Genomic DNA, 24,830 nt, shown 5'->3' on the forward strand with positions numbered 1-24,830 from the left:
TTAACTAAAGGGTTATTGTTATGAGCCATCTGTTACTGAGGCTCAGTTGTTGTTCATACTGTTAACTGGGTATGGTTATCACGAGTTGTACAGTGTGATTGGTGTGGCTGGTATGAGTCTTACCCTGGATTCCAAATCCTTTCCTAGTAATGTCAGCTCTTCCGGGCACAGTTTCCCTAACTGAGGTCTGGAGGAGGGGCATAGAGGGAGGAGCCAGTGCACACCAGATATAGTACCTAATCTTTCCTGCGGAGCCCGTCTATACCCCATGGTCCTTCCGGAGTACCCAGCATCCACTACGGACTACGAGAAATAGAATTACCGGTAAGTAAATTCTTATTTTGTCAGCACTTTGGAATAAGGCTGTAACATAACAAAATGTGGAAAAAGTAAAGGGCTGTGAATACTTTCTGGATGCACTGTATGTAGCTCTAACACCGCAGACATTTAAACTCCTATTAGATATACATAACACTAGATCTAATAGTGGGCCTAATTCAAACCGATCGCTGCACCAACAGCGATCGCACTCTGAAGCCCTAAGTGTTGTGTGTAAGCGCAGTGGCCGCACTGCACGTGCGCACCCAGTGATTGACAGGCAGAGGCAGTTGCGGGGCGGGAGTTGCGTGCCAACGGCATTAGAAGGAGGACATGGTCCGTTGCCGGGGCTGGCCGTGGTGGCTGTGTGACGTCTGCGACCCAGAGCGTGGTGGGTGCGAAAGCATTGCCGCCGTGCGATGCTTTCACACCTGTGTGGGGGAGGGGGGGGGGTATAGGGCCCGCATGTCAGAGAATCTGATAGTAGATGTGCTAAATTTAGCACATCTACGATCTGCACTGCATCATCCCCAGTGTTTTTATAAGTGGATATTTGACCTGGACCTCCCCACGTTTCAAAAGGACCTCCACATGGGAAGAAATCCTGCTTCTGTTATATTTACATTAGTTTTCCTAGCAACCTTGCTGCACTGATTGTGCTCGTGCTGTGGCACTTCCACATAATGGCTGTGAGCAAATTGAATGTTGTGAACCAAATCAGTGTCACTGGCAGAAGGCTGTGTTTGCAGTATACACAACCTGCAGCTAGTTTTGGTAATGCTGCCCACCTTTTCTGTTAGGAGTTAACTATCTTATGAAATCGTACGCTATATTTGAGAATGGAAAGCACAGAGGTGCAGATGTATTAAGCCCGGAGAAGTGATAAAGCGGTGTTAAGTGCAAGGTGATAACGCACCAGCCAATCAGCTGGTAGAAGAGTGGTAGAAAGCCTGAATATAGTACTTTTCTGCTGATCTGCCGTTTTCAATGCATTTGGGATCAGTTAATCCGATGCCTGCACAATATTCAGAGCAAGACTGTTCCTGTCCTGTTTCTTCTAGGACAACATGTGAGCAATTTCTTACTAAATACACATTAATCACTTATCTGAACAAACCCTCAATAAATGTTACATGCTATCTAACATATGGAACACATCAGGGAAAAATGTTAACAGGTGTCAAAACCCATAGCAACCAGTTATAAATTTTGTTTTTCCAACAAATTGTGAGGTCATAGGTGAATCTGTTTTAAACCAATCTGAACTTGCTCTCACAGCAATCGCTGCCATTACCATAACATATCCCTCATGTCCAATAAAGTATGTAGCAGAGCTAAATCCTTTTGTTTTTGTTCAATCAGTAGCCAAGATGGATTTAGGAAAAATTAGGAGACCACTTGTAAGAGAATAACATGTTCTTCCATTGCTCAGTAGCTCATCATACTTACCACACCAGGTTGCACACTGGCTTGAGACATATGGAGCTCTTTAAAAAAGAAAATGACTATTTACAGTATTGTTTTATTTTTGAGAGCGTCTAAAGGTGGGTACACTACACACTAGACAATGTGCTCGATGAGCGACGTTGCCTACTGTTTCCCCTCCCGGGCCGGGCTGCCCGACGGCGGACATACACACTGTACGATATCACTAATGATATTGCACAGTGACTTCATGCCGAGGCCGGCCGGAGCATGCAGTTTTGGACGATGAGTCCAAATTGAGCTGCATGGACGGCCGAGACCCAGGGTCGTTAACGACTTGCGGGGCCGCACATCGCACTGCGGCATACGCACTTAGCGATAAAGTAAACAACATCGCTCAGGAAGAGTCAAAATGAGCGATGTCGTTTACTTTATCGCTAAGTGTGTACCCACATTTAGTTTACGTTTGTGGTTATACCTGTCTATGGTTGCCTAGGGTTCAGTATGATTTACCGATGGACACAATACTGAAGGTCATTATCCTGACAGCCATTGACCTACAGTCAAAATACTGACATGGTCAAAATACCGACATTCATTATACCAACATGTTCAAAATGCTGACATAGTCCGAATACCGACATTTGAACTGCTGACTTGTCAAAATACAGACATGGGTTTTTCTTTCTTTCTTTTTTTTGTCAGTGTCGACATAGGTTGACATGGACACCGTCTAAGTCGGGCATGTCCAAACTGCGGCCCTCCAGCTGTTGTGAAACTACACATCCCAGCATGTCCTGACACAGTTTTGCTGTCAGAGAATGCTAAAGCTGTGTCATGGCATGCTGGGATGTGTAGTTTCACAACAGCTGGAGGGCCGCAGTTTGGACAAGCCTGGTCTAAGTGTACCATGTCCCCTCGCATGCTTCGGGCACGGTGCCTCGCTATGCTTGGCACACTATAATATTCCCCCTCCAGATCCACTGGGATAGTATGGAAAGTATGAACAAATCTATTTTGAGGCAAAAATTGCTTAAAAATGCATGTCGGCATTTTAACATATCGGCATTTCAAATGTCTTTTCTCTAACGTCCTAGTGGATGCTGGGGACTCCAGAAGGACCATGGGGAATAGACAGGCGCCGCAGGAGACTGGGCACTCTAAGAAAGATTTAGTACTACTGGTGTGCACTGGCTCCTCCCTCTATGCCCCTCCTCCAGACCTCAGTTAGAATCTGTGCCCGGCCAGAGCTGGGTGCTTTTAGTGGGCTCTCCTGAGCTTGCTAATAAGAAAGTATTTTAGTTAGGTTTTTTATTTTCAGAGAGCTTCTGCTGGCAACAGACTCTCTGCTACGAGGGACTGAGGGGAGAGAAGCAAACCTACTAACTGCGGCTAGGTTGCGCTTCTTAGGCTACTGGACACCATTAGCTCCAGAGGGTTCGAACACAGGATCTTAACCTTGGTCGTCCGTTCCCGGAGCCGCGCCGCCGTCCCCCTCGCAGAGCCAGAAGACAGAAGCCGGCAGAAGCAAGAAGACATCGAAATCGGCGGCAGAAGACTCCTGTCTTCACATGAGGTAGCGCACAGCACTGCAGCTGTGCGCCATTGCTCCCACACTAACCCACACACTCCGGTCACTGTAGGGTGCAGGGGGGGGGCGCCCTGGGCAGCAATTAAGTACCTCCTGGCAAAAGCAGCATATATCCAGTTGGACACTGTTACATGCATGAGCCCAAGCCATTAATTTTACACAAAATCGCGGGAGAAGCCTGCTGCTGAGGGGGCGGGGCCTTCTTCCTCAGCACTCACCAGCACCATTTTCTCTCCACAGCTCCGCTGAGAGGAAGCTCCCCAGGCTCTCCCCTGCACGATAGACAGGGTGAAAAAGAGAGGGGGGGCACATAAATTTGGCGTAAAAACAATATATACAGCAGCTACTGGGTTAACACTAAGTTACTGTGTGATTCCTGGGTCATATAGCTCTGGGGTGTGTGCTGGCATACTATCTCTCTGTCTCTCCAAAGGGCCTTGTGGGGGAACTGTCTTCAATTAGAGCATTCCCTGTGTGTGTGGTGTGTCGGTACGTGTGTGTCGACATGTCTGAGGTAAAAGGCTCCCCTAAGGAGGAGATGGAGCAAATATGTGTGAGAGAGGGTGTCTCCGTCGACAACGCCGACACCTGTTTGGATATGTGTAAGCGCTGAGGTGAAATTATTGCACAAAAGATTAGAGAACAGACAGGAAATCTACCCATGTCTGTCCCTGTGTCACAGAGACCTTCAGAGTCTCACAATGCTCACTATCCAAAATAATAAACACTGATATCGACACGGAGTTTGTCTCCAGTGTCGACTACGATAATGCAAAGTTACAGCCAAGATGGCTGAAAGGTATTCAATATATGATTATTGTAATAAAAGATGATTTGCATATCACTGATGACTCATTTGTCCCTGACACAAGGGTACACATGTTAAGGGGAAGAAAGCTGAGGTAAATTTCCCTCCTCTCATGAGGAAAAAGAGCGAGAATCTCCAGACAAGAGACTGCAGCTTCCCACAAAAAATTCTCAGGCAGTATCCTTTCCCCACTAGGGCCAGGATGTGTTGGGAATCTTCCCCTAGGGTGTCCTGTTTGCACAGAAGGTAGCACTAGCTATTCTCAGGGATCCTGCAGATAGCGTGCACATTCTAGTATACTACTCAGACCGGCGATTGTGTCGCATGTCGGCATGGGTTTATAGCGCTGTGGCAGCGTGGACAGGTACCTTATCAGCAGAGATTGAGACCCTAGTATGCATATAACACCAGCATGTTCCTGGAAAAACTCAGGAACCCAGGTAACCTTCCCCCCTCATTTTGGCTCTGTACATGCGATGTCAGTAGCCTATACACAAATATTCCACATGCCAGGGGACTACAGGCTGTTCAAACACTCATTTCCAACAACCCCCACTATGAAGGTCCAGAAATATCCTTTTCTCTAATGTCCTAAGTGGATGCTGGGACTCCGTAAGGACCATGGGGAATAGCGGCTCCGCTGGAGACTGGGCACAAAAGTAAAAGCTTGAACTAGCTGGTGTGCACTGGCTCCTCCCCCTATGACCCTCCTCCAAGCCTCAGTTAGATTTTTGTGCCCGAACGAGAAGGGTGCATGCTAGGTGGCTCTCCTGAGCTGCTTAGAGTAAAAGTTTATTTTAGGTTTTTTATTTTCAGTGAGTCCTGCTGGCAACAGGCTCACTGCATCGTGGGACTAAGGGGAGAAGAAACGAACTCACCTGCGTGCAGAGTGGATTGGGTTTCTTAGGCTACTGGACATTAGCTCCAGAGGGACGATCACAGGTTCAGCCTGGATGGGTCCCGGAGCCGCGCCGCCGGCCCCCTTACAGAGCCAGAAGAACGAAGAGGTCCGGTGAAATCGGCGGCAGAAGACGTTCCTGTCTTCAACTAAGGTAGCGCACAGCACTGCAGCTGTGCGCCATTGCTCTCAGCACACTTCACACTCCGGTCACTGAGGGTGCAGGGCGCTGGGGGGGAGCGCCCTGAGACGCAATAAAAACAGAAATACCTTAGGATGGCAAAAGAAATACATCACATATAGCTCCTGGGCTATATGGATGTATTTAACCCCTGCCAGTTTTCCAGAAAAAAAGGGCGGAGCCTATCTCCTCAGCACACAAGCGCCATTTTCCCTCACAGTTCCGCTGGAAGGACGGCTCCCTGACTCTCCCCTGCAGTCCCTACAGAATCAGGGTAAAAACGAGAGAGGGGGGGCACTATTGGCAGCTAAATTATAAACAGCAGCTATAAAAGGGAGTAACACTTATATAAGGTTATCCCTATATATATATATATATAGCGCTCTGGTGTGTGCTGGCAAACTCTCCCTCTGTCTCCCCAAAGGGCTAGTGGGGTCCTGTCCTCTATCAGAGCATTCCCTGTGTGTGTGCTGGGTGTCGGTACGATTGTGTCGACATGTATGAGGAGGAAAATCATGTGGAAGCAGAGCAATTGCCTGTATTAGTGATGTCACCCCCTAGGGAGTCGACACCTGACTGGATGGTTGTATTTAAAGAACTACGTGACAATGTCAGCACTTTACAAAAAACTGTTGACGACATGAGACAGCCGACAAATCAATTAGTGCCTGTCCAGGCGTCTCAGACACCGTCAGGGGCGATAAAACGCCCGTTACCTCAGTGGGTCGACACAGACCCAGACACGGATACTGAGTCCAGTGTCGACGGTGAGGAGACAAACGTAATGTCCAGTAGGGCCACACGTTACATGATCACGGCAATGAAGGAGGCATTGAACATTTCTGACACTACAAGTACCACAAAGAAGGGTATTATGTGGGGAGTGAAAAAACTACCAGTAGCTTTTCCTGAGTCAGATGAATTAAATGAGGTGTGTGATAAAGCGTGGGTTTCCCCCGATAAAAAATTGCTAATTTCTAATAAATTATTGGCACTATACCCTTTCCCCAAAAGGGAGAGAAGAAGACTCTTTTGTGGGTGCACTCTTGTATGTTTAAGAGGTCTCAGAAGAGACAATAAGTAAAGATTATAAATGAATTTTTAAATATAACTTTTATTAACAATAATTGATAAAATAGTAGAGTTTACTGTCAAAAATTGGAGGTAGGGGTGGGGGGAAGGGTGGGGGGGAGTTGGGGAAAAGAAAGGGGGAACACAGAACTAATTAATTACAGTGTAAATACTGAATATTGTTCTGGAATGCCTGGGTGCGATAATAACAGCTGGAGACCCTGAAAATTGAAGCGTTTTTATTCTCTCATGAGCGATGATGAGGAGACAGATGGGATGATTAAAGATAGAATGAGCAAGATGAATCTGCTGTCAGTGTTAGACGCTGAGCAAAACCGTCCAGGAATTTCTACTAAACTGAGTATTCCTCGAGAGTCTCCCACTCGAGTACTGACCCAGCCCTACACTGCTTAGCTTCCAAGATCGGAAGGATTCGGGCGTTACCAGTGTGGTATGATAGTAGAAAAAATATTAGATATCGAGGGCTCGAGAATCACTGATGAGAGTTCACGAAAATGGAGAAATAAGAGAAAAGAAAAGACAAGAGAATGGGTGGAGGAGGAAAATAGGGGATCTGCTGCCACCGTTAGACCGGGATAATTACCCCTGAATCAGTGGTGAGAGTCCTGAAGATAGTATAAAGTGAGGAAAAGGAAACGATACTGATAGGTAAAAATTTTTTGAGATTGGTTGATAGACAATGGGCTGCTTGATTGCAGGATGCTGATAGTACCTATGATAAAGGTACTAGGTGTGATAAAAAGCAATTTGTACACAATTAGCAGTCAAATAAATTGATTAGACCCATACATCACCATCAATTTGCTACTATCAGATTATTACAATTATACCAAAATGGTATCAGGTGGAAAAAGAAGGAGAAAATTAACAACAATTTCTTATTTGTGTTCCGCTGTATGCAGAGCTGCAGAAATACTATATAATATGATTGCAAGATGCTGATAGTACCTATGATAAAGGTACTTGGTGTGATAAAGAGCAATTGTACACAATTAGCAGATAATTAAATTGATTGGAACCATGCATCACCATCAATTTGATGCTGACAGATTATTGCACATTGTACCAAAATGGTATCAGGTGAAAAGAGAAAGAGATAATGAACAACAGTTGATTATACAGAGCTGCAGCAATGCTATATAATACGCAGTATAGAGGATAGTGATAAATTGCTCAGCCAAATGATTAGATCAATATTAATGACTGAAAATAAAGGTTTAAACAGTATCCTATGTGGTATTAAGCCGCTAAATGCCGACTATCTGTAAAACGGGTACTTGCAAAAAACAGCTTGATGAATGCTATTATCAAATATAAATATGCAAAAAGATGCTGATATTGAGCAGATATTACCCGGAATTGTATGGAACGATCAGTCACTAATATGAGCAGGATACTTTCTGAGTGCGGAATGTCCGTGTCAAAGTCCAGGCAAATTGAAGATGCAGGATACACTGGTTCCCAGGAGCTGAGCAGTTCGTTTATAGCCGCACTGCCGATCAAAGTACCTGATGTATTGTGGAGACGTGGTCAGGTTGGCTGAGGAGAAGAGAGACACAATGTTCCTGGTCCCATCGCGGCAGTATCTAGCGGCGGCGGGTTGATGCAGCGGCTGCTGGGGAAAGAGCGGCTCGTGGTTCAGGATGTCCGGAATCAGCTGTCACACCCAGGCAGTGGGGGTAGGGAACGGAAAACTAGTTTCACCCGTTCACCGGGCTTGATCACTTCCTGTGTGATCAAGCCCGGTGAACGGGTGAAACTAGTTTTCCGTTCCCTACCCCCACTGCCTGGGTGTGACAGCTGATTCCGGACATCCTGAACCACGAGCCGCTCTTTCCCCAGCAGCCGCTGCATCAACCCGCCGCCGCTAGATACTGCCGCGATGGGACCAGGAACATTGTGTCTCTCTTCTCCTCAGCCAACCTGACCACGTCTCCACAATACATCAGGTACTTTGATCGGCAGTGCGGCTATAAACGAACTGCTCAGCTCCTGGGAACCAGTGTATCCTGCATCTTCAATTTGCCTGGACTTTGACACGGACATTCCGCACTCAGAAAGTATCCTGCTCATATTAGTGACTGATCGTTCCATACAATTCCGGGTAATATCTGCTCAATATCAGCATCTTTTTGCATATTTATATTTGATAATAGCATTCATCAAGCTGTTTTTTGCAAGTACCCGTTTTACAGATAGTCGGCATTTAGCGGCTTAATACCACATAGGATACTGTTTAAACCTTTATTTTCAGTCATTAATATTGATCTAATCATTTGGCTGAGCAATTTATCACTATCCTCTATACTGCGTATTATATAGCATTGCTGCAGCTCTGTATAATCAACTGTTGTTCATTATCTCTTTCTCTTTTCACCTGATACCATTTTGGTACAATGTGCAATAATCTGTCAGCATCAAATTGATGGTGATGCATGGTTCCAATCAATTTAATTATCTGCTAATTGTGTACAATTGCTCTTTATCACACCAAGTACCTTTATCATAGGTACTATCAGCATCTTGCAATCATATTATATAGTATTTCTGCAGCTCTGCATACAGCGGAACACAAATAAGAAATTGTTGTTAATTTTCTCCTTCTTTTTCCACCTGATACCATTTTGGTATAATTGTAATAATCTGATAGTAGCAAATTGATGGTGATGTATGGGTCTAATCAATTTATTTGACTGCTAATTGTGTACAAATTGCTTTTTATCACACCTAGTACCTTTATCATAGGTACTATCAGCATCCTGCAATCAAGCAGCCCATTGTCTATCAACCAATCTCAAAAAATTTTTACCTATCAGTATCGTTTCCTTTTCCTCACTTTATACTATCTTCAGGACTCTCACCACTGATTCAGGGGTAATTATCCCGGTCTAACGGTGGCAGCAGATCCCCTATTTTCCTCCTCCACCCATTCTCTTGTCTTTTCTTTTCTCTTATTTCTCCATTTTCGTGAACTCTCATCAGTGATTCTCGAGCCCTCGATATCTAATATTTTTTCTACTATCATACCACACTGGTAACGCCCGAATCCTTCCGATCTTGGAAGCTAAGCAGTGTAGGGCTGGGTCAGTACTCGAGTGGGAGACTCTCGAGGAATACTCAGTTTAGTAGAAATTCCTGGACGGTTTTGCTCAGCGTCTAACACTGACAGCAGATTCATCTTGCTCATTCTATCTTTAATCATCCCATCTGTCTCCTCATCATCGCTCATGAGAGAATAAAAACGCTTCAATTTTCAGGGTCTCCAGCTGTTATTATCGCACCCAGGCATTCCAGAACAATATTCAGTATTTACACTGTAATTAATTAGTTCTGTGTTCCCCCTTTCTTTTCCCCAACTCCCCCCCACCCTTCCCCCCACCCCTACCTCCAATTTTTGACAGTAAACTCTACTATTTTATCAATTATTGTTAATAAAAGTTATATTTAAAAATTCATTTATAATCTTTACTTATTGTCTCTTCTGAGACCTCTTAAACATACAAGAGTGCACCCACAAAAGAGTCTTCTTCTCTCCCTTTTGTTGTATGTCTTACCACTGACTCAGGGTGCACCACCAAACTCAAGATAACATTAGAAAACTCAGATTTTCTCGTTGTATTATGTATTTTGGTTCTAACAATATCTATTAGATACCTTACCATTCTCCAGTGCGGTATACCCCCAATACATTCAACTATACCCTTTCCCGCCAGAGGTTAGGGCGCGTTGGGAAACACCCCCTAGAGTAGATAAAGCGCTCACACGTTTATCTAAACAAGTAGCGTTACCGTCTCCTGATACGGCCGCCCTCAAAGAACCAGCGGATAGAAGGCTGGAAAATATCCTGAAGGGTATATACACACATACTGGTGTTATACTGCGACCAGCAATCGCATCAGCCTGGATGTGCAGTGCTGGAGTTGCGTGGTCGGATTCCCTGACTGAAAATATTGATACCCTGGATAGGGACAGTATATTACTAACTATAGAGCATTTGAAGGATGCATTACTATATATGCGTGATGCACAGAGGGATATTTGCACCCTGGCATCAAGAGTGAGTGCTATGTCCATTTCTGCCAGAAGAGCGTTATGGACGCGACAGTGGTCAGGGGATGCGGATTCCAAACGGCATATGGAAGTATTGCCGTTTAAAGGGGAGGAGTTATTTGGGGCCGGTCTATCGGACCTGGTGGCCACGGCAACGGCCGGAAAGTCCACCTTTTTACCCCAGGTCACCTCTCAGCAGAAAAAGACACCGTCTTTTCAAACTCAGTCCTTTCGTTCCCATAAGTACAGGCGGGCAAAAGGCCACTCATTTCTGCCCCGGGGCAGAGGAAGAGGAAAAAGACTGCACCAGGCAGCCTCTTCCCAGGAGCAGAAGCCCTCCTCTGCTTCTGCCAAGTCTTCAGCATGACGCTGGGGCTTTACAAGTGGACACGGTGAGGGCCCGTCTCAAAAATTTCAACGCGCAGTGGGCTCACTCGCAAGTGGACCCCTGGATTCTGCAGGTAGTATCACAGGGGTACAAACTGGAATTCGAGACGTCTCCCCCTCGCCGGTTCCTGAAGTCTGCTCTACCAAAGTCTCCCTCCGACAGGGAGGCAGTTTTGGAAGCCATTCACAAGCTGTATTCCCAGCAGGTGATAATCAAGGTACCTCTCCTACAACAGGGAAAGGGGTATTATTCCACGCTGTTTGTGGTACCGAAGCCGGACGGCTCGGTGAGACCAATTTTAAATCTAAAATCCTTGAACACTTACATAAAGAGGTTCAAATTCAAGATGGAGTCACTCAGAGCAGTGATAGCAAACCTGGAAGAAGGGGACTATATGGTGTCTCTGGACATCAAAGATGCTTATCTCCACGTCCCAATCTACCCTTCTCACCAAGGGTACCTCAGGTTTGTAGTACAAAACTGTCATTATCAGTTTCAGACGCTGCCGTTTGGATTGTCCACGGCACCTCGGGTCTTTACCAAGGTAATGGCCGAAATGATGATTCTTCTTCGAAGAAAAGGCGTTTTAATTATCCCTTACTTGGACGATCTCCTGATAAGGGCACGGTCCAGGGAACAGTTAGAAGTCGGAGTAGCACTATCTCAGTTAGTGTTACGTCAGCACGGGTGGATTCTAAATATTCCAAAATCGCAGCTGATTCCAACGACACGTCTCCTGTTCCTAGGAATGATTCTGGACACAGTCCAGAAAAAGGTGTTTCTCCCAGAGGAGAAGGCCAGGGAGTTATCCGAGCTAGTCAGGAATCTCCTAAAACCAGGCCAGGTGTCAGTGCATCAGTGCACGAGGGTCCTGGGAAAAATGGTGGCTTCTTACGAAGCGATTCCATTCGGAAGATTCCATGCAAGAACGTTTCAGTGGGATCTTCTGGACAAATGGTCCGGATCGCATCTTCAGATGCATCAGCGGATAACCCTGTCGCCAAGGACAAGGGTGTCTCTTCTGTGGTGGCTGCAGAGTGCTCATCTACTAGAGGGCCGCAGATTCGGCATTCAGGATTGGATCCTGGTGACCACAGATGCCAGCCTGAGAGGCTGGGAAGCAGTCACACACGGACAAAATTTCCAGGGCTTGTGGTCAAGCATGGAAACATCTCTTCATATAAACATTCTGGAACTAAGGGCCATTTACAATGCCATAAGTCAAGCAAAACCCCTGCTTCAGGGTCAGGCGGTATTGATCCAATCGGACAACATCACGTCAGTCGCCCACGTAAACAGACAGGGCGGCACGAGAAGCAGGAGGGCGATGGCAGAAGCTGCAAGGATTCTTCGCTGGGCGGAGAATCATGTGATAGCACTGTCAGCAGTGTTCATTCCGGGAGTGGACAACTGGGAAGCGGACTTCCTCAGCAGACACGACCTTCACCCGGGGGAGTGGGGACTTCATCCAGAAGTCTTCCAAGAGATGGTAAACCGTTGGGAAAAACCAAAGGTGGACATGATGGCGTCCCGTCTCAACAAAAAACTAGACAGATATTGCGCCAGGTCAAGGGACCCTCAGGCAATAGCGGTGGACGCTCTGGTAACACCATGGGTGTACCAGTCAGTGTATGTGTTCCCTCCTCTGCCTCTCATACCAAAAGTACTGAGAATCATAAAAAGGAGAGGAGTAAGAACTATACTCGTGGTTCCGGATTGGCCAAGAAGGACTTGGTACCCGGAACTTCAAGAGATGCTCACGGAGGACCCGTGGCCTCTACCTCTAAGAAAGGACCTGCTCCAGCAGGGACCTTGTCTGTTCCAAGACTTACCGCGGCTGCGTTTGACGGCATGGCGGTTGAACGCCGGATCCTAAAGGAAAAAGGCATTCCAGAAGAAGTCATCCCTACCCTGATAAAGGCCAGGAAGGATGTAACCGCGAAACATTATCACCGCATTTGGCGAAAATATGTTGCGTGGTGTGAGGCCAAAGAGGCCCCTACAGAGGAATTTCAACTGGGTCGCTTCCTACATTTCCTGCAAACAAGACTGTCTATGGGCCTAAAATTAGGGTCCATTAAGGTTCAAATTTCGGCCCTGTCGATTTTCTTCCAAAAAGAACTGGCTTCAGTGCCTGAAGTCCAGACGTTTGTCAAAGGGGTACTGCATATACAGCCTCCTTTTGTGCCCCCGGTGGCACCTTGGGATCTCAATGTGGTTTTGGGATTCCTAAAATCACATTGGTTTGAACCACTCACCACTGTGGAATTAAAATATCTCACATGGAAGGTGGTAATGCTGTTAGCCCTGGCTTCAGCCAGGCGTGTCTCAGAATTGGCGGCTTTATCTTATAAAAGCCCTTACCTGATTTTTCACACGGATAGGGCAGAATTGAGGACTCGTCCTCAATTTCTCCCAAAGGTGGTTTCATCGTTTCACGTGAACCAGCCTATTGTGGTGCCTGCGGCTACTAGGGACTTGGAGGACTCCAAGTTACTGGACGTAGTCAGGGCCCTGAAAATATATATTTCCAGGACGGCTGGAGTCAGGAAATCTGACTCGCTGTTTATCCTGTATGCACCCAACAAGCTGGGTGCTCCTGCTTCTAAGCAGACGATTGCTCGTTGGATTTGTAGTACAATTCAGCTTGCACATTCTGTGGCAGGCCTGCCACAGCCAAAATCTGTAAAAGCCCATTCCACAAGGAAGGTGGGCTCATCTTGGGCGGCTGCCCGAGGGGTCTCGGCTTTACAACTTTGCCGAGCAGCTACTTGGTCAGGGGCAAACACGTTTGCTAAATTCTACAAATTTGATACCCTGGCTGAGGAGGACCTGGAGTTCTCTCATTCGGTGCTGCTGAGTCATCCGCACTCTCCCGCCCGTTTGGGAGCTTTGGTATAATCCCCATGGTCCTTACGGAGTCCCAGCATCCACTTAGGACGTTAGAGAAAATAAGAATTTACTTACCGATAATTCTATTTCTCATAGTCCGTAGTGGATGCTGGGCGCCCATCCCAAGTGCGGATTGTCTGCAATACTTGTATATAGTTATTGTTACAAAATTCGGGTTATTATTGTTGTGAGCCATCTTTTCAGAGGCTCCTTCGTTTATCATACTGTTAACTGGGTTCAGATCACAGGTTGTACGGTGTGATTGGTGTGGCTGGTATGAGTCTTACCCGGGATTCAATATCCTTCCTTATTATGTACGCTCGTCCGGGCACAGTATCCTAACTGAGGCTTGGAGGAGGGTCATAGGGGGAGGAGCCAGTGCACACCAGCTAGTTCAAGCTTTTACTTTTGTGCCCAGTCTCCTGCGGAGCCGCTATTCCCCATGGTCCTTACGGAGTCCCAGCATCCACTACGGACTATGAGAAATAGAATTATCGGTAAGTAAATTCTTATTTTTTCTCTCATTATTGGAACTGACTCTCACAAAAAAAAATTTTTTGTTCAACAACGAGTTCTACTTGCAGGAACTCTGCTGCGCTATGGGTTCTGCGGCCGCTCCGGTGTACGCCAATGCTTTCATGTTCACCGTAGAACAATACCTGTTCTTCGATGTAGATGAGTCTAGAGGCAAGATAGCCTTCTACACTCGCTACATCGACGATATCTTTTATGATATGGACGGGATCCAAACAGCAATTTATCTCCATGATGGAGGAAGTTAACATACGGGACACTAACATCAAATTTACATATGAGATCCAGGAGCATAACATACATTTCTCTAACGTCCTAAGTGGATGCTGGGGACTCCGTAAGGACCATGGGGAATAGCGGCTCCGCAGGAGACTGGGCACATCTAAAGAAAGCTTTAGGACTAACTGGTGTGCACTGGCTCCTCCCCCTATGACCCTCCTCCAAGCCTCAGTTAGATTTCTGTGCCCGACGAGAAGGGTGCACACTAGGGGCTCTCCTGAGCTTCTTAGTGAAAGTTTTAGTTTAGGTTTGTTATTTTCAGTGAGACCTGCTGGCAACAGGCTCACTGCATCGAGGGACTAAGGGGAGAAGAAGCGAACTCACCTGCGTGCAGAGTGGATTGGGCTTCTTGGCTACTGGACATTAGCTCCAGAGGGACGATCACAGGCCCAGCCTGGATGGGTCCCGGAGCCGCGCCGCCGGCCCCCTTACAGAGCCAGAAGAGCGAAGAGGTCCGGAAAAATCGGCGGCAGAAGACGTTCCTGTCTTCAATAAGGTAGCGCACAGCACTGCAGCTGTGCGCCATTGCTCTCAGCACACTTCATACTCCGGTCACTGAGGGTGCAGGACGCTGGGGGGGGGGGCGCCCTGAGACGCAATAAAACATGATAAAAATACCTTACATGGCAAAAAATACATCACATATAGCTCCTGGGCTATATGGATGCATTTAACCCCTGCCAGAATATACAGAAAAACGGGAGATAAGGCCGCCGAAAAGGGGGCGGAGCCTATCTCCTCAGCACACTGGCGCCATTTTCCCTCACAGCTCAGTTGGAGGGAAGCTCCCTGGCTCTTCCCTGCAGTCACTACACTACAGAAAGGGTTAAAAAAAGAGAGGGGGGCACTAATTAGGCGCAGTATTAAAACATACAGCAGCTATAAGGGGAAAAACACTTATATAAGGTTATCCCTGTATATATATATATAGCGCTCTGGTGTGTGCTGGCATACTCTCCCTCTGTCTCCCCAAAGGGCTAGTGGGGTCCTGTCCTCTATCAGAGCATTCCCTGTGTGTGTGCTGTGTGTCGGTACGTTTGTGTCGACATGTATGAGGAGAAAAATGATGTGGAGACGGAGCAGAGTGTCTGTAACAGTGATGTCACCACCTAGGGGGTCGACACCTGAGTGGATGTACTGTTGAAAATTACGTGACAGTGTCAGCTCTGTATAAAAAAACAGTGGTTGACATGAGACAGCCGGCTACTCAGCTTGTGCCTGTCCAGACGTCTCATAGGCCGTCAGGGGCTCTAAAGCGCCCGTTACCTCAGATGGCAGATACAGACGCCGACACGGATACTGACTCCTGTGTCGACGGTGAAGAGACAACCGTGATTTCCAGTAGGGCCACACGTTACATGATTGAGACAATGGAAAATGTTTTATACATTTCTGATAATACGAGTACCACCAAAAAGGGGTATTATGTTCGGTGAGGGAAAAACTACCTGTAGTTTTCCTGAATCTGAGAAATAAAATGAGGTGTGTGATGATGCGTGGGTTTCCCCCCGATAACAATTGATAATTTCTTAAGTATTGGTGTATACCCTTTCCCGCCAGAGGTTAGGGTGCGTTGGGAAACACCCCCTAGGGGGGATAAGGCGCTCACACGCTTGTAAGAACAAGGGCTCTACCCTCTCATGATATGGCCGCCCTAAAGGATCCTGCTGATAGAAAGCAGGAGGGTATCCAAAAATGTATTCACACACATACTGGTGTTATACTGCGACCAGCAATCGCCTCAGCCTGGAGGTGCAGTGCTGGGTTGGCATGGTCGGATTCCCTGACTGGAAATATTGATATCCTAGATAAGGATAGTATATTTTCTCTATCGTCCTAAGTGGATGCTGGGGTTCCTGAAAGGACCATGGGGAATAGCGGCTCCGCAGGAGACAGGGCACAAAAAAGTAAAGCTTTACTAGGTCAGGTGGTGTGCACTGGCTCCTCCCCCCATGACCCTCCTCCAGACTCCAGTTAGATTTTGTGCCCGAACGAGAAGGGTGCAATCTAGGTGGCTCTCCTAAAGAGCTGCTTAGAGAAAGTTTAGTTTAGGTTTTTTTCTTTACAGTGAGTCCTGCTGGCAACAGGATCACTGCAACGTGGGACTTAGGGGGAAAGTAGTAAACTCACCTGCATGCAGAGTGGATTTGCTGCTTGGCTACTGGACACCATTAGCTCCAGAGGGATCGAACACAGGCCCAGCCGTGGAGTCCGGTCCCGGAGCCGCGCCGCCGACCCCCTTGCAGATGCTGAAGCGTGAAGAGGTCCGGAAACCGGCGGCTGAAGACTCCTCAGTCTTCATAAGGTAGCGCACAGCACTGCAGCTGTGCGCCATTTTCCTCTCAGCACACTTCACTGGGCAGTCACTGAGGGTGCAGAGCGCTGGGGGGGGGCGCTCTGAGAGGCAAATATAAACCTTATACAAGGCTAAAAATACCTCACATATAGCCCATAGGGGCTATATGGAGATATTTAACCCCTGCCTGACTGGAAAAATAGCGGGAGAAGAACCCGCCGAAAAAGGGGCGGGGCCTATCTCCTCAGCACACGGCGCCATTTTCTGTCACAGCTCCGCTGGTCAGAACGGCTCCCAGGTCTCTCCCCTGCACTGCACTACAGAAACAGGGTAAAACAGAGAGGGGGGGCACATTAATGGCTATATATATATATATATTAAAGCAGCTATAAGGGAGCACTTAATATAAGGATATCCCTTGTATATATAGCGCTTTGTGGTGTGTGCTGGCAGACTCTCCCTCTGTCTCCCCAAAAGGGCTAGTGGGTCCTGTCTTCATTAGAGCATTCCCTGTGAGTTTGCGGTGTGTGTCGGTACGTGGTGTCGACATGTATGAGGACGATATTGGTGTGGAGGCGTAGCAATTGCCAAATATGCAGATGTCACCCCCCAGGGGGTCGACACCAGAATGGATGCCTTTATTTGTGGAATTACGTGATGGTTTATCTTCCCTTAAACAGTCAGTTGAGGACATGAGGCGGCCGGACAATCAATTAATGCCTGTCCAGGCGCCTCAAACACCGTCAGGGGCTGTAAAACGCCCTTTGCCTCAGTCGGTCGACACAGACCCAGACACGGGCACTGATTCCAGTGACGACGGTAGAAATTCAAACGTATTTTCCAGTAGGGCCACACGTTATATGATTTTGGCAATGAAGGAGACGTTACATTTAGCTGATACTACAGATACCGTAAAACAGGGTATTATGTATGGTGTGAAAAAACTACAAACAGTTTTTCCTGAATCAGAAGAATTAAATGACGTGTGTGATGAAGCGTGGGTTGCTCCTGATAAAAAGTTGATAATTTCAAAAAAGTTATTGGCATTATACCCTTTCCCGCCAGAGGTTAGGGCGCGCTGGGAAACACCCCCTAAGGTGGACAAGGCGCTCACACGCTTATCCAAACAAGTGGCGTTACCCTCTCCTGAGACGGCCGCACTTAAGGATCCATCAGATAGAAAGATGGAAGTTATTCAAAAGAATATATACACACATGCAGGTGTTATACTACGACCAGCTATAGCAACTGCCTGGATGTGCAGTGCTGGAGTAGTTTGGTCAGAATCCCTGATTGAAAATATTGATACCCTAGATAGGGACAATGTTTTACTGTCGTTAGAACAAATAAAGGATGCATTTATCTATATGCGTGATGCACAGAGGGATATTTGCACACTGGCATCTCGGGTGAGTGCTATGTCCATTTCAGCCAGAAGAGCCTTATGGACACGACAGTGGACAGGCGATGCGGATTCAAAACGTCACATGGAGGTTTTGCCGTATAAAGGGGAGGAGTTATTTGGAGTTGGTCTATCAGACTTGGTGGCCACGGCTACTGCCGGGAAATCCACTTTTTTACCTCAAGTCACTCCCCAACAGAGAAAGGCACCGACCTTTCAACCGCAGCCTTTTCGCTCCTACAAAAATAAGAGAGCAAAGGGCTTGTCGTACCTGCCACGAGGCAGAGGAAGAGGGAAGAGACACCAACAGGCAGCTCCTTCCCAGGAACAGAAGCCCTCCCCGGCTCCTGCAAAAACCTCAGCATGACGCTGGGGCCTCTCAAGCGGACTCGGGGACAGTGGGGGGCCGTCTCAAAAATTACAGCGCGCAGTGGGCTCACTCGCAGGTAGACCCCTGGATCCTGCAGATAATATCTCAGGGGTACAGGTTGGAATTAGAGACGGATCCTCCTCATCGTTTCCTGAAGTCTGCCTTACCAACCGTCTCTTCCGAAAGGGAGAGGGTGTTGGAAGCCATTCACAAGCTGTACGCTCAGCAGGTGATAGTCAAAGTACCCCTATTACAACAAGGAAAGGGGTATTATTCCACTCTATTTGTGGTACCGAAGCCGGATGGCTCGGTAAGGCCTATTCTAAATCTGAAGTCCTTGAACCTCTACATAAAAAAGTTCAAGTTCAAGATGGAGTCACTCAGAGCAGTGATAGCGAACCTGGAAGAAGGGGACTTTATGGTATCCTTGGACATCAAGGATGCGTATCTACACGTTCCGATTTACCCCGCACACCAGGGGTACCTCAGGTTCATTGTTCAAAACTGTCACTATCAGTTTCAGACGCTGCCGTTCGGATTGTCCACGGCGCCTCGGGTCTTTACCAAGGTAATGGCCGAGATGATGATTCTTCTTCGAAGAAAAGGCGTATTAGTTATCCCATACTTGGACGATCTCCTAATAAGGGCAAGGTCCAGAGAACAGCTGGAGACAGCTTTAGCACTATCTCAAGAGGTGCTAAGACAACACGGGTGGATTCTGAATATTCCAAAATCCCATTTAATCCGACAACTCGTCTGCTGTTCCTAGGAATGATTCTGGACACGGTTCAGAAAAAGGTTTTCCTTCCAGAGGAAAAAGCCAAGGAGTTATCCGATCTGGTCAGGAACCTCCTAAAACCAGGAAAAGTGTCAGTACATCAATGCACAAGAGTCCTGGGAAAAATGGTGGCTTCTTACGAAGCAATTCCATTCGGCAGATTCCATGCAAGAATATTCCAAAGGGATCTGTTGGACAAATGGTCAGGGTCGCATCTGCAGATGCACCTGCGAATAACCCTGTCACCAAAGACAAGGGTGTCACTTCTGTGGTGGTTGCAGAAGGCTCACCTATTAGAAGGCCGCAGATTCGGCATTCAGGATTGGATCCTGGTGACCACGGACGCCAGCCTGAGAGGCTGGGGAGCAGTCACACAAGGAAGAAACTTCCAGGGAGTATGGACGAGTCTGGAAAAGTCTCTTCACATAAACATTCTGGAACTAAGAGCAATCTACAATGCTCTAAGCCAGGCGGAACTTCTCCTGCAAGGAAAGCCGGTGTTGATTCAGTCGGACAACATCACGGCGGTCGCCCATGTAAACAGGCAGGGCGGCACAAGAAGCAGGAGTGCAATGGCAGAAGCTGCCAAGATTCTTCGCTGGGCGGAGAATCACGTGATAGCACTGTCAGCAGTGTTCATCCCGGGCGTGGACAACTGGGAAGCAGACTTCCTCAGCAGACACGATCTTCATCCGGGAGAGTGGGGTCTACATCCAGAAGTCTTCAACATGTTAATAGACCGTTGGGAAAGACCAATTGTAGACATGATGGCGTCTCGCCTCAACAAGAAACTGGACAAATATTGCGCCAGGTCAAGAGATCCACAGGCAATAGCTGTGGACGCACTGGTAACTCCTTGGGTGTACCAGTCAGTGTATGTGTTTCCTCCTCTGCCGCTCATACCAAAGGTATTGAAGATCATACGGCAAAGAAGAGTAAGAACAATACTAGTGGTTCCGGATTGGCCGAGAAGGACTTGGTATCCGGAACTTCAAGAGATGCTCACGGACGAACCGTGGCCTCTACCTCTGAGAAGGGACCTGCTACAGCAGGGTCCCTGTCTTTTTCAAGACTTACCGCGGCTGCGTTTGACGGCATGGCGGTTGAACGCCAGATCCTAAAAGGGAAAGGCATTCCAGAAGAAGTCATTCCTACCTTGATTAAGGCACGGAAGGAAGTCACCGTGAAACATTATCACCGCATTTGGCGAAAATATGTAGCGTGGTGCGAGGATCGGAGGGTTCCGACGGAGGAATTCCAACTGGGTCGTTTCCTACATTTCCTGCAATCAGGATTATCTATGGGTCTCAAATTGGGATCCATTAAGGTTCAAATTTCGGCCCTGTCAATATTCTTCCAAAAAGAATTGGCCTCTGTCCCTGAGGTCCAGACTTTTGTCAAGGGAGTACTGCATATACAGCCTCCTGTGGTGCCTCCGGTGGCACCGTGGGATCTAAATGTAGTTTTAGATTTCCTCAAATCCCATTGGTTTGAACCATTGAAAAAGGTGGATTTGAAATATCTCACATTGAAAGTGACTATGTTACTAGCCCTGGCCTCTGCCAGGAGAGTATCTGAATTGGCGGCTTTATCTTATAAAAGTCCTTATCTAATCTTCCATTCGGATAGGGCAGAACTGCGGACTCGTCCGCATTTTCTCCCTAAAGTGGTATCAGCATTTCATCTGAACCAACCTATTGTGGTGCCTGCGGCCACTAGCGACTTGGAGGACTCCAAGTTGTTGGACGTTGTCAGAGCCTTAAAAATATACATTGCAAGGACGGCTGGAGTCAGAAAATCTGACTCGCTGTTTATATTGTATGCACCCAACAAGTTGGGCGCACCTGCTTCTAAGCAGTCGATTGCTCGTTGGATTTGTAACACAATTCAACTTGCACATTCTGTGGCAGGCCTGCCACAGCCTAAAACTGTAAAAGCCCACTCCACAAGGAAGGTGGGCTCATCTTGGGCGGCTGCCCGAGGGGTCTCGGCATTACAACTCTGCCGAGCAGCTACGTGGTCGGGGGAGAACACGTTTGTAAAATTTTACAAATTTGATACCCTGGCAAAGGAGGACCTGGAGTTCTCTCATTCGGTGCTGCAGAGTCATCCGCACTCTCCCGCCCGTTTGGGAGCTTTGGTATAATCCCCATGGTCCTTTCAGGAACCCCAGCATCCACTTAGGACGATAGAGAAAATAAGAATTTACTTACCGATAATTCTATTTCTCGGAGTCCGTAGTGGATGCTGGGCGCCCATCCCAAGTGCGGATTATCTGCAATACTTGTACATAGTTATTGTTAACTAATTCGGGTTATTGTTAAGGAGCCATCTTTAAGAGGCCCTTTCTGTTGTCATACTGTTAACTGGGTTTAGATCACAAGTTGTACGGTGTGATTGGTGTGGCTGGTATGAGTCTTACCCGGGATTCAAAATGCCTCCCTTATTGTGTATGCTCGTCCGGGCACAGTACCTAACTGGAGTCTGGAGGAGGGTCATGGGGGGAGGAGCCAGTGCACACCACCTGACCTAGTAAAGCTTTACTTTTTTGTGCCCTGTCTCCTGCGGAGCCGCTATTCCCCATGGTCCTTTCAGGAACCCCAGCATCCACTACGGACTCCGAGAAATAGAATTATCGGTAAGTAAATTCTTATTATTGCCTATAGAGCATTTAAAAGATGCATTTCTATATATGCATGATGCACAGCGGAATATTTGCCGACTGGCATCAAGTATAAGTGCGTTGTCCAATTCTACCAGTAAAATGGTCAGGTGATGCGGATTCCAAACGGCATTTGGAAGTATTGCCTTTGAAAAGGGACATTTGGGGTCGGTCTTTTAGACCTGGTGGCCACGGCAACAACTGGGAAATCCACGTTTGTACCCCAGGTCGCCTCTAAAAATAAGACGCCGTATTATCAGGCGCAGTCCTTTGTTGGCAAGCGGACAAAAGGTTCCTCTTTTCTGCTCGTGACAGAGGGAGAGGAAAAAGGCTGAAGAGATTAGCCAGTTCCCAGGAACAGAAACCCTTTCCCGCCTCTGCCAAGCCCTCAGTATGACGCTAGGGCCTTACAAGCTCAGGCACGGTGGGGGCCCGTTCTCAATGAATTTCAGTGCGCAGTGGGCTCACTCGCAAGTAGACCCCTGGATCCTTCAGGTAAAATCTCAAGGGTACATATTGGAATTCGAGACGTCTCCCCCTCGCCGTTTCCAAAAGTCGGCTTTACCGACGTCTCCCTCTGACAGGGAGGCAGTTTTGGAAGCCATTCACAAGCTGTATTCCCAGCAGGTGATAATCAAGGTACCCCTCCTGCAACAGGGAACGGGGTATTTTTCCACACTATTGTGGTACCGAAGCCAGACGGCTCGGTGAGACCGATTCTAAATCTAAAATCTTTGAACACTTACATACAGAGGTTCAAATTCAAGATTGAGTCACTCAGAGCAGTGATTGCGAACCTGGAAGAAGGGGACTACATGATGTCTCGGGACATCAAGGATGCTTACCTTCATGTCAAAATTTACCCTTCTCACCAAGGGTACCTCAGGTTATGGTACAGAACTGTCACTATCAGTTCAGACGCTGCCGTAGGGATGGTCCACGGCACCCCGGGTCTTTACCAAGGTAATGGCCGAAATGATATCCCTTCGAAGGAAGGGAATTTTAGTTATCCCTTACTTGGACGATTCCCTGATAAGGGTAAGATCCAGGGAACAGTTGGAAGTCGGTGTAGCACTATCTCAGGTAGTGTTGCGGCAGCACGATTGGATTCTCAATATTCCAAAATCGCAGCTGGTTCCGACGACTTGTCTTCTGTTTCCTAGGGATGTTCCTGGACACAGTCCAGAAAAAAAGGTGTTTCTCCCGGAAGAGAAAGCCAGGGAGCTATCCGAGCTAGTCAGGAACCTCCTAAAACCGAACCAAGTCTCAGTGCATCAATGCACAAGGGTTCTGGGTAAAAATGGTGGCTTCCTACGAAGCAATCCCATTCGTTAGATTCCACGCAAGAACTTTCCAGTGGAACCTACTGGACAAATGGTCCGGGTCGCATTTTCAGATGCATCAGCGGATAACCCTGTCACCAAGGACAAGGGTATCCATCCTGTGGTGGTTGCAGAGTGCTCATCTTCTAGAGGGCCGCAGATTCGGCATTCAGGACTGGGTCCTGGTGACCACGGATGCCAGCCTGCGAGGCTGGGGAGCAGTCACACAGGGAAGGAATATCCAGGGCTTAGGGTCAAGCCTGGATACATCACTTCACATAAATATCCTGAAGCTAAGGGCCATTTACAATGCTCTAAGCTTCGCAAGACCTCTGCTTCAAGGTCAGCCGGTGTTGATCCAGTCGGACAACATCATGGCAGTCACCCACGTAAACAGACAGGGTGGCACAAGAAGCAGGAGGGCAATGGCAGAAGCTGCAGGGATTCTTCGCTGGGCGGAAAATCATGTGATAGCACTGTCAACAGTATTCATTCCGGGAGTGGACAACTGGGAAGCAGACTTCCTCAGCACGACCTCCACCCGGGAGAGTGGGGACTTCACCCAGAAGTCGTCCACATGATTAAAAAACTCGACAGGTATTGCGCCAGGTCAAGAGACCCTCAGGCAATAGTTGTAGACGCTCTGGTAACACCGTGGGTGTACCAGTCAGTGTATGTGTTCCCTCCTCTGCCTCTCATACCCAAGGTACTGAGATTGATAAGATGGAGAGGAGAAAGCACTATATTCGTGGCTCCGGATTGGCCAAGAAGGACTTGGTAACCGGAACTTCAAGAGATGCTCACGGAAGATCCGTGGCCTCTACCTCTAAGAAGGGACCTGCTCCAGCAAGGACCCTGTCTGTTCCAAGACTTACCGCGGCTGCGTTTGACGGCATGCCGGTTGAACACCGGATCCTGAAGGAAAAAAGGCATTCCGGATGAAGTCATCCATATCCTGATCTAAAGCCAGGAAGGATGTAACCGCAAAAACATTATCACCGCAATTGGCGAAAATATGTTGCGTAGTGCGAGGCCAGTAAGGCCCGACGGAGGAAATTCAACTGGGTCGATTCCTAAATTTCCTGCAAACAGGAGTGTCTATGGGCCTGAAATTGGGGTCCATTAAGGTTCAGATTTCGGCCCTGTCAATTTTCTTCCAAAAAATAACTAGCTTCAGTCCCTGAAGTTTAGACGTTTGTAAAAGGGGTACTGCATATACAGCCTCCTTTTGTGCCTCCAGTGGCAATTTGGGATCTCAATGTAGTTTGGGTTCCAAAAGTCACATTGGTTTGAACCACTTAAATCTGTGGAGTTAAAATATCTCACATGGAAAGTGGTCATGCTGTTGGCCCTGGCCTGGGCCAGGCGCGTGTCAGAATTGGCGGCTTTATCCTGTAAAAGCCCTTATCTGATTTTCCATTCGGACAGGGCGGAATTGAGGACTCGTCCTCAGTTTCTCCCTAAGGTGGTTCCAGCGTTTTCACCTGAACCAACCTATTGTGGTGCCTGCGGGTACTAGGGACTTGGAGGAATCCAAGTTGCTG

General features: G+C 47.5%; 1 protein-coding gene and 2 pseudogenes across 2 annotated transcripts in view; 2 read left to right on the forward strand and 1 right to left on the reverse strand.

Moving 5' to 3' along the window:
- Positions 1–24,830, forward strand: part of PKD2 (polycystin 2, transient receptor potential cation channel) — a 208,337-nt gene that overhangs the window by 11,885 nt on the left and 171,622 nt on the right. The window lies entirely within an intron of this gene.
- On the reverse strand, positions 6,639–6,757 carry LOC134944867 (5S ribosomal RNA; annotated as a pseudogene).
- LOC134944870 (5S ribosomal RNA) lies at positions 9,327–9,445 on the forward strand (annotated as a pseudogene).

This window comes from Pseudophryne corroboree, chromosome 1, assembly GCF_028390025.1.
Source record: "Pseudophryne corroboree isolate aPseCor3 chromosome 1, aPseCor3.hap2, whole genome shotgun sequence".
In the NCBI taxonomy this organism is placed as follows: Eukaryota; Metazoa; Chordata; class Amphibia; order Anura; family Myobatrachidae; genus Pseudophryne; species Pseudophryne corroboree.